This window comes from Helianthus annuus, chromosome 2 (assembly GCF_002127325.2).
Source record: "Helianthus annuus cultivar XRQ/B chromosome 2, HanXRQr2.0-SUNRISE, whole genome shotgun sequence".
NCBI classification, from domain to species: Eukaryota; Viridiplantae; Streptophyta; class Magnoliopsida; order Asterales; family Asteraceae; genus Helianthus; species Helianthus annuus.
The window spans coordinates 55,989,443-55,999,779 of record NC_035434.2 but is presented as its reverse complement, the minus strand read 5'-3'; the positions used below and the strand labels follow the sequence as shown (position 1 = coordinate 55,999,779).

The 10,337-nt window shown below is 40.0% G+C and overlaps 2 non-coding genes across 2 annotated transcripts; both read right to left on the bottom strand.

The window, feature by feature from the left end:
- Positions 1–334: 334 nt before the first annotated feature.
- Positions 335–440, bottom strand: LOC118489847. The gene has a single exon (XR_004887860.1). It is a non-coding gene; the product is annotated as a small nucleolar RNA R71 (small nucleolar RNA).
- Positions 441–4,265: 3,825 nt separating this feature from the next.
- On the bottom strand, positions 4,266–4,374 carry LOC118489876. Its single transcript, XR_004887889.1, has one exon. It is a non-coding gene; the product is annotated as a small nucleolar RNA R71 (small nucleolar RNA).
- Positions 4,375–10,337: the final 5,963 nt, after the last annotated feature.

Sequence of the window (10,337 nt, the reverse complement as noted above, 5' to 3'; positions counted from 1 at the left end):
ATAATCACACAAAACCCTTCACCGGTAGTCATTCCTCATAATGATCAAGGGCGAACATTTGAAGTAAGAACCAACTCTTTGCAAAGTTTACCGAAGTACAAAGGGTTGGCAACGGAGGAGCCGTATTTTCATTTAGAGGCTTATGACTCTATTTGCAACACTCTTGGGAGTCAAGGGTTTTCAGCCGACGATATCAAATTGGTTTTGTTCCAATTTTCCTTGGAAGATAAGGCGAAGAAGTGGTTCTACACGTTACCTTCGGCATCCATATATACATGGGGGGAGATGCAACAAACCTTCTTGGATGAGTTTTACACCGCCCAAAAGACCAACGATGCAAGGAAGGGGTTGAGAAGCTTCCAACAACAACATGGTGAGATGTTTCATGAGGCATTCGAGCGTTTCAATATGATGATTAAGAATTGCCCTCATCATGGAATTGAATTGTGGGAGTTGATGAATGCCTTCCACGAGGGGTTGAGTGCCGAAGATGCACGTGATTTGATGTCTATTACCGGTGGGACCTTCAGAACAAATTATGAGAATGATGATTGGGAGTTTTTAGAAAGCATGGCAACTACATCAAAAAGAAATTTGGGGTTTGAGAAAAAAGCTTTTGTTGATGGTGAATGAGTTTAGTGATCAAAGCCTCCCGAAGCCATACATTGGGGTCAATGTATCCCAAGTGTGGGGATGGGGGGAATTTTTTGGAGTTTTTGAAAAATTTTGAGCCAAGCGGAATGATGTGAAAATTTAAACGCCCTAATTTACCCTAAGTTGATGCACCGGCAACCCTTGATACCTTTTTCATTCTTGGTGAGAGTTGTAGCCACACTTGTACATAAATAATGATTGTCTTTGATGAGAGTGGCTACGGGTGGGGGTGCATTAGAACTTGTGCTTGAATGCGGTTTGAGTCCTTAGTTGAGCATGAATGTAGAAAGGATAAGGGCATTTAGGAAAGCCTCGTCATAGTGTGTGCGAGTGTGGGATTTGGGGGGTTGGACCTCATTAATTATATATATGAGCTTGGTAGTGAGAGGGGCGGGGGTTTGGACATTTAGTTGCCCATTTTGGGCCTTTAAAGCTTATCATTTGTTCCCCCTAGCTACTTACTTAAAAAAAATTTACCCAAATTTGGCACGGTCTTATAGTGTTTTGTGATAGTAGTAGTAGTTTGCTAGTTTGAAGAAAATATGGTTAATGCGTTGTTGTTTAGTTGTTTGCCTAGTTTTGAAAAAAAAAATCAGAAAAGAAAAAAAAAAAGAGAAAAAAAAAGAGAAAAAAAAAGAAAAGCAATGAAAAAAAAGAGAAGTTTATTGTCTTGTATATAGTAGTTAAGTTTGTTTGTTTGTTTGCTATGTTTGTAATAAAAAGACCGGGCCGAATTTTCGCTACTTCATATATATTCCATTCCCTACCTATACACCTAGCCGCGTTACAACCTTGAAGTCCCTTTGATTTGCATTCATGTTTGACCCATTTTAGGAGAATGATCGATTTAGGTACAAGCTTATGATTGTGCATCCACCCGTTTGCCTAGTGTGTGTCTAGCTTATCTTTGCTAGTTTTCACTTGTAGCCGAGAGGAGAGAATTTGAGAGGGGTGCATTGCTTGGGTGTTAAAAAGGGGTTGGTAAAGAGATTGCATGTTTGCTTGGTTTAATTTGATCACTTGTTTTGAAATCATTTTGATGAGTTGCTTGGGACAAGCAACGGTTAAGTGTGGGGATGTGACGGGTGGTCCTTTGGACAACCCTTAAGCATGTTAAAAGACGAAATAATCCTCCACTTAATCGTGTAATTATCTTGAATTAGATAACTACGGTGCTTATGTTTCAGGTGCAGTTTAGGAGCTAAAAGACGGATTAAACGCAGCTTTGGAGGCTTTGGTGATGAACGGGTCGAGCGTGGAACAAGAGACGAAAGAAAGAAGAACATTCAGGTCATCACCGTAAATTACGGTCCCACTGTAATTTACGATGGACCTGAAAATCAAATGGTTCCCACCGTAGCACAGACTATTCTCACCATAACACTTTCATGTTCACCGTAAATTACGGTGATGCCGTAATTTACGGTGGAATCTGCGAAGAAAACTTGTAACTGCCACTTTTAAGTTAGTTTTGGGGTGTCTTTTCATTATCTCTCATCATTGGACGGTTTTGGATCATCATTGGGGCGATTTTTGGCTGCTTGCTTGGTTTGTGAACAATTCTTATCATTCGGTTTGTATTTTTGATTCGTATGAACATTAGTTTGATTATGATGATGATTCACCGAGCCATGTCCGGCTAAACTCTTCGGTGATCATCTTAGGTGAATGTTTCTTGAACTTTTGTGTGTTTTAATTCTGAATTTCTAGAATGATAACTTGCGTTGCTTGAATATCATGGTGTATGTTTGATTGTTTGTAATTTGTTAATCGATATTGCAATTTCTAGTCTTAATCGTACGTTCTTGGTGCCGTTGGCAATCGAGATATCACGGGAAGGGTTAGGGTTGGTTATTGATTAATTGGTCATCGGGAAACAACCTCGCATTTATATAATCCGAGTACTTTGTTCCCTTTTATCACTTCAATCATCTATACACGAGTTATGTCTATGTAACTCTTTCTAGTTGGAATTACACACAATTGTTTAAAGAAACTGAAACCTAAGGTGATCATTGTTCTCTCCTAATTTGTTTTACAACCAACTTTGATTTGAATTAGTTTTTAATTTAGTTTTCTAAATCAACAATCCAAACTCTTGAATTTTAATTTCTGCAATTTAGTCTAATATTAGTTTAAGTACAAAGCTATACAATCAACACATCTTCCACATACTCCCTGAGTTCGATACCCTACTACCACTATCTATAGTTGTTTGGGGATTAAATTTGCGTGACCCACGACATCACGTCAAATTTTGGCGCCGTTGCCGGGGAGTAGTGCGCAACGTGTGTTAGTTTAATAGTTTTGTTTGTTATTTTCGGGTTTACGTTGGTTGTGTTTAGTGTGCAGGTACTTCAGGTGTATGCATACTAGAGGCTCTCACAGGTCATCACCGCTATCGTTTAATCCGGAAATTGAAAGAACGCTAAGACAAAACCGAGTTTTAGTGAGAGAAAACAAAATCATTGGTTCACCCACTTCACCCATCACACCGAGAAACATCATGGCTGATTCCCAAATTCCACCTACAACGGGTCAATCATCCTCAACCTTTATACCTACTTCCACCCAACCATCACCAAACACTACATTACCTAATACCACCGCTGAATTTACACCATCCAATGTCACCCAACCAATCACCACTTAAACTGAGCCTACCATCACCTACAATCCATCCACCACAATCCCACCATTATCTCACTTCTTTCCCCCAACTACGGGTCAATCATCATCCACCTTCACAATTGCACCCAATTCAACTATCGTGCATACTACTTCATCTTTTAGACCACAACAACAACAATCGGGCTTTCAGTATTCGACCATCCCATTTGGGCAGACCTCGGGAATTCAAGGAGATGGTTATGATGAGGGATTTGAAGATTATGAGGGTTATGAAGATGATGGGTACGGTTATGGAGGTTATGGTGATCAAGGGGAGTTTGGGTATTTGCAAAGTCAATCCCAAGGGATGGCAAGTGTTGGTGGAATGCAACAACAACAAATTATACCACAACACATTCGGCCAAGACCACAAGGGCCACCAATGCCACAACCTATTCCATTGCAACAAGTCCGGCCACAACATGTGCAACAACAATTTCAAAGACCACCTCAACGTCCACCGATGCGACAACAACACTTTCAACAACCAATCGCACCACAAGGGCAAGTACCAAGGCCAAATGGTCCTATGATTCCAAGAGGTAGGTATGGTGTACCAAGGAGACACCTTAGAGAAAATGTGAGGGGCATTGAAGCACATTTTAGGCCGATAATCACGCAAAACCCTTCACCGGTAGTCATTCCTCATAATGATCAAGGGCGAACATTTGAAGTAAGAACCAACTCTTTGCAAAGTTTACCGAAGTACAAGGGGTTGGCAACGGAGGAGCCGTATTTTCTTTTAGAGGCTTATGACTCTATTTGCAACACTCTTGGGAGTCAAGGGTTTTCAGCCGACGATATCAAATTGGTTTTGTTCCAATTTTCCTTGGAAGATAAGGCGAAGAAGTGGTTCTACACGTTACCTTCGGCATCCATATATACATGGGGGGAGATGCAACAAACCTTCTTGGATGAATTTTACACCGCCCAAAAGACCAACGCTGCAAGGAAGGGGTTGAGAAGCTTCCAACAACAACATGGTGAGATGTTTCATGAGGCATTCGAGCGTTTCAATATGATGATTAAGAATTGCCCTCATCATGGAATTGAATTGTGGGAGTTGATGAATGCCTTCCACGAGGGGTTGAGTGCCGAAGATGCACGTGATTTGATGTCTATTACCGGTGGGACCTTCGGAACAAATTATGAGAATGATGATTGGGAGTTTTTAGAAAGCATGGCAACTACATCAAAAAGAAATTTGGGGTTTGAGAAAAAAGCTTTTGTTGATGGTGAATGAGTTTAGTGATCAAAGCCTCCCGAAGCCATACATTGGGGTCAATGTATCCCAAGTGTGGGGATGGGGGGAATTTTTTGGAGTTTTTGAAAAATTTTGAGCCAAGCGGAATGATGTGAAAATTTAAACGCCCTAATTTACCCCAAGTTGATGCACCGGCAACCCTTGATACCTTTTTCATTCTTGGTGAGAGTTGTAGCCACACTTGTACATAAATAATGATTGTCTTTGATGAGAGTGGCTACGGGTGGGGGTGCATTAGAACTTGTGCTTGAATGCGGTTTGAGTCCTTAGTTGAGCATGAATGTAGAAAGGATAAGGGCATTTAGGAAAGCCTCGTCATAGTGTGTGCGAGTGTGGGATTTGGGGGGTTGGACCTCATTAATTATATATATGAGCTTGGTAGTGAGAGGGGCGGGGGTTTGGACATTTAGTTGTCCATTTTGTGCCTTTAAAGCTTATCATTTGTTCCCCCTAGCTACTTACTTAAAAAAAATTTACCCAAATTTGGCACGGTCTTATAGTGTTTTGTGATAGTAGTAGTAGTTTGCTAGTTTGAAGAAAATATGGTTAATGCGTTATTGTTTAGTTGTTTGCCTAGTTTTGAAAAAAAATCAGAAAAGAAAAAAAAAGAGAAAAAAAAAAGAGAAAAAAAAAAGAAAAGCAATGAAAAAAAAGAGAAGTTTATTGTCTTGTATATAGTAGTTAAGTTTGTTTGTTTGTTTGCTATGTTTGTAATAAAAAGACCGGGCCGAATTTTCGCTACTTCATATATATTCCATTCCCTACCTATACACCTAGCCGCGTTACAACCTTGAAGTCCCTTTGATTTGCATTCATGTTTGACCCATTTTAGGAGAATGATCGATTTAGGTACAAGCTTATGATTGTGCATCCACCCGTTTGCCTAGTGTGTGTCTAGCTTATCTTTGCTAGTTTTCACTTGTAGCCGAGAGGAGAGAATTTGAGAGGGGTGCATTGCTTGGGTGTTAAAAAGGGGTTGGTAAAGAGATTGCATGTTTGCTTGGTTTAATTTGATCACTTGTTTTGAAATCATTTTGATGAGTTGCTTGGGACAAGCAACGGTTAAGTGTGGGGATGTGACGGGTGGTCCTTTGGACAACCCTTAAGCATGTTAAAAGACGAAATAATCCTCCACTTAATCGTGTAATTATCTTGAATTAGATAACTACGGTGCTTATGTTTCAGGTGCAGTTTAGGAGCTAAAAGACGGATTAAACGCAGCTTTGGAGGCTTTGGTGATGAACGGGTCGAGCGTGGAACAAGAGACGAAAGAAAGAAGAACATTCAGGTCATCACCGTAAATTACGGTCCCACCGTAATTTACGGTGGACCTGAAAATCAAATGGTTCCCACCGTAGCACAGACTATTCTCACCGTAACACTTTCATGTTCACCGTAAATTACGGTGATGCCGTAATTTACGGTGGAATCTGCAAAGAAAACTTGTAACTGCCACTTTTAAGTTAGTTTTGGGGTGTCTTTTCATTATCTCTCATCATTGGACGGTTTTGGATCATCATTGGGGCGATTTTTGGCTGCTTGCTTGGTTTGTGAACAATTCTTATCATTCGGTTTGTATTTTTGATTCGTATGAACATTAGTTTGATTATGATGATGATTCACCGAGCCATGTCCGGCTAAACTCTTCGGTGATCATCTTAGGTGAATGTTTCTTGAACTTTTGTGTGTTTTAATTCTGAATTTCTAGAATGATAACTTGCGTTGCTTGAATATCATGGTGTATGTTTGATTGTTTGTAATTTGTTAATCGATATTGCAATTTCTAGTCTTAATCGTACGTTCTTGGTGCCGTTGGCAATCGAGATATCACGGGAAGGGTTAGGGTTGGTTATTGATTAATTGGTCATCGGGAAACAACCTCGCGTTTATATAATCCGAGTACTTTGTTCCCTTTTATCACTTCAATCATTTATACACGAGTTATGTCTATGTAACTCTTTCTAGTTGGAATTACACACAATTGTTTAAAGAAACTGAAACCTAAGGTGATCATTGTTCTCTCCTAATTTGTTTTACAACCAACTTTGATTTGAATTAGTTTTTAATTTAGTTTTCTAAATCAACAATCCAAACTCTTGAATTTTAATTTCTGCAATTTAGTCTAATATTAGTTTAAGTACAAAGCTATACAATCAACACATCTTCCACATACTCCCTGAGTTCGATACCCTACTACCACTATCTATAGTTGTTTGGGGATTAAATTTGCGTGACCCACGACATCACGTCAGAACCCCATGCCTTGGCTGTGTGAACTCACCTTGGTTTTGCTCGGCAGATACACAGAAAAGTCAATCAAGCTATAGGGTGGTCAACCACGTCCTACCATGGTTACCATACAAGTCAGGTTCATATTCAAGTAGTGCACGTATATTCTACACGTATTGTACACAAGTAGTGATCATAGTATTCACGTATAATCATGGCAGATTAATAACAGTCACGTAAATAAGGTCCAAGTATGCGGCCCAAATGGTTGGGCTCATAATAGTGTGTAAGTCCAAATCGGTGTGCATGTGTTCGTGGTCTCGAGTCGAGACTAGAGATCTCGAGTCGGGACTAAGCGGTCTCGAGTTGTGTTGGCCTGAAGATCTCGAGTCGCAACTGGGGAGGTCTCGAGTCATCATGTACTAGTCGAGACTACACGGTCCCGAGTCGCAACCGGACCCGCAACCGTGGTCTCTGGTTGTGCTGTTTGTGTCGGTGTTGTGGTCTCGAGTCGAGACAGTGGGTTCTCGACTCGCAAATCCCTTGTCGAGACTAAGCATGTGTAACTAACTTCCTTATTCACAGCTCAATCATCTTCGTAACATCAGCAAACAGGTTTAGCAGTTTCAAAATCAAATCAAACAACATTCAATTTGGCAATCATGCATATTCATATTACTCTAATTATAATCAAACCAAGAACAGTAATCATCAACCATTTAAATCGGTGGTCTCAATATCTAGCATGCAATCCTAATCATCTTTAAACCATAGCAACGACTTATAACACTAAGCCATATTAACACGGTTCATGCTCTCGGGTTACCGGTTTGCATTCAATATCACGATACAACAAATCGTCTAATCTAACATATCACAGCCGAGTAATATACAATCGGTTCTTGATTAATATCATGCAAAATTCCAAATTATATGAACATTATCGATTACCCATGTGGACCGAGTTTATGAACACCAAGCATAATCAAACATACAGCCTCCCTAGATCATCATAAGCTAACACATCCATTATCATGCAACTACTGATTAAAGCACTAACCGGTTGTGTGAAGTGTGTAACTAGATCAAGATGGAAGCCGTGATCCTAAAGGACTTCGATGCAGAAGGTGTTGCCGCCGGGTCCGAGAGAGAGAGAAAGCTCCTAGGGTTTGTGTGTGTTTGTATTTTGCAAGTTATGAGAGAAACTAAACCCCCTAAGGTTCATGTATGCGTACAGGGAGTGAGTGGGCCAAACCCTTACTTGGGTTGCCCTCTTGGTCACGAGTGGTATAGAGTGGGCCGAGAAAGGGATGTAACAAGAGATGGAGTGTGCGGCCCTAAAGGCTTGCGTGACAAGTATACATATCCACATACATTCACATAACATGTAGCATTTATTCGTTAACATCAACATATCAAATAATCACATAGAGTTCATATAGGTTAACACGTAATACAAGAGACGGTTCTAAAATACGAGTTGTCACAAAACCATTTTTTTGAAATTTCACTGATTGTCTTAAAATTTGCGTGCCCCAGCCTTCTGTGCCAAAGTTCTGTCTCTTTGTTAGAGGCAGCTGAGAACAGACAGGCATCAGCTCTGGGACACTCTTTTGACATATCAACAACATAAACATTGCCACTTCTTTGAGCAACAAGTTTAGTTTGACCAGTTTTGATTATTGCTTCAATCTTTTTGACCATTTCTGGTCCAACAATCCTACAACAATCTTTTGTGAGGAATGACCCAAACCCTTTGTCACTCATTGGTGATACACTCAGAAGGTTGAATTTTAGATTGTCTATTAGATTGACATTTTCAAATTTTACATTTCCAGATTGCACTGTACCAGACCCTAGAACTTTCCCTTCACTATTATTCCCAAAGGATATATCACCCCCTCCATGGATTTTAAAGTCTTTGAGGAGGGCTTTACATCCTGTCATGTGCCTGGAGCCTCCACTATCTACATACCAAAGACTATCAAAGCATGCAGAAGCTCCCTGCACATGAAGTAAAAGGATTAGTTAATTAAGGGCTCCAAAGCCAACAGGGCTTTGGATGGGGATTCAGCAGTGTCTGGTATGGATGCAGAGTGATGGACAGTGGTTAGGTCAGGGGTTTGGACAGTTTTAGTACTGTTTCTTGCTAACCACTGTTGAGGGTCTTGACCAATCACCTGCTAATAACCAAAAGGATGCCTATTCACTTTAGGTTTAGAGGGCCTTTTGTAGGCCTCATAAACGTGTGGAATCCTTTGGTAAGACTGTTTTTCCTTGCCTTTTCTGAACTGATTGGCAGGGGGTGCATCAGTAACCTGAACATCTCTTTTGACAGATGTTTGGTTCAGCTGTTTTGTGACAGCTGTTTGAACTGGTACAAACAGTGGTTGTTTCTTGGTGAATTTTACAGATGATGATGATGATGGACTCAAGGATGTTTTAGCAAGGTACTCATTCTTTTTCACATCAAAGTTTTTGAGATACACACATGCTTGAGTTTTGTGGTTTGTTTTACCACAAACAATGCAACTTTCAGCTGGAACTATGACACTTGTTCTATTTATATCATAAGCTTTTAAGTGGAAACAGTCTTTTGTTATATGATTCCTTTTCTCACAAAATTCACAAAACAAGTTATCATTTTTTTCTTTCTTCTTTCTCTTTTCAGACTCCTTTGCAGCAGAGGTTTTAACCACTGCTGGGATGTCCTTGAGAGGTACGACTTTAGCTTTTAGAGCTTTAACACCATCAGTTGATGTAAAGTCCATTGGCTTGAAATTTTCAAGAATATCACACTCATCAGACCATTTTGGTTTAAACTGATGATCTTCAAGCTCCTCAAAAGTAGAGGATCCCATTGGTCCGTCAAGTGTGATTTTGTTACCAAGTTTGTCAGTGATTTTCACTTCTTTGGCCATTTTTGTATGTGGGGATGAACTCAGTGAGTACATCAGTGGTTGGAACAGATTTTCCAAAAGCAGTGTTTTCATCATCATGTTTTCTATAACCAACCCCAAATTTCACATTGCTTTTTATCTGTTTTTCAAGCATAACCTCATACCCTTTGCATGATTCCACCCATCTCTCACATGTGATCTGGGTGGACTCTAACTCCTTTTTGCAAACTTGGTATTTTTCTACCAAAGTGTGGAGTTGGGTTTTGGTTATGCTCTGCTCTTCTTTCATGCTGCTAATCTTTTTGTCTTTTTCAGCCAATTTGTTTTTAAGTTCTTTTAGAGATCTTTCAAATTTGACTTCATCAGATAAGATTTTATCCCGAAGGTTTTCGTTCACCTCTTTGATGTTAGCAAAAGCAATAATGCAATTGTCAGAACACAGTTTTTCAAGAACTTGAGGTGATACCTTGGCAGCAGCCATCATTGCACAATCACATTGAGGATTTTCTTCATCTTCAGCTCCTTCTTCTTTCTCACCTGCTTTTTCTTCTTTCTTTTCTTCCTTGTTCTCTTCGGACCATGGGTCTGTCAGTGGTTCAATCAGGGTACCTGAACTTTCT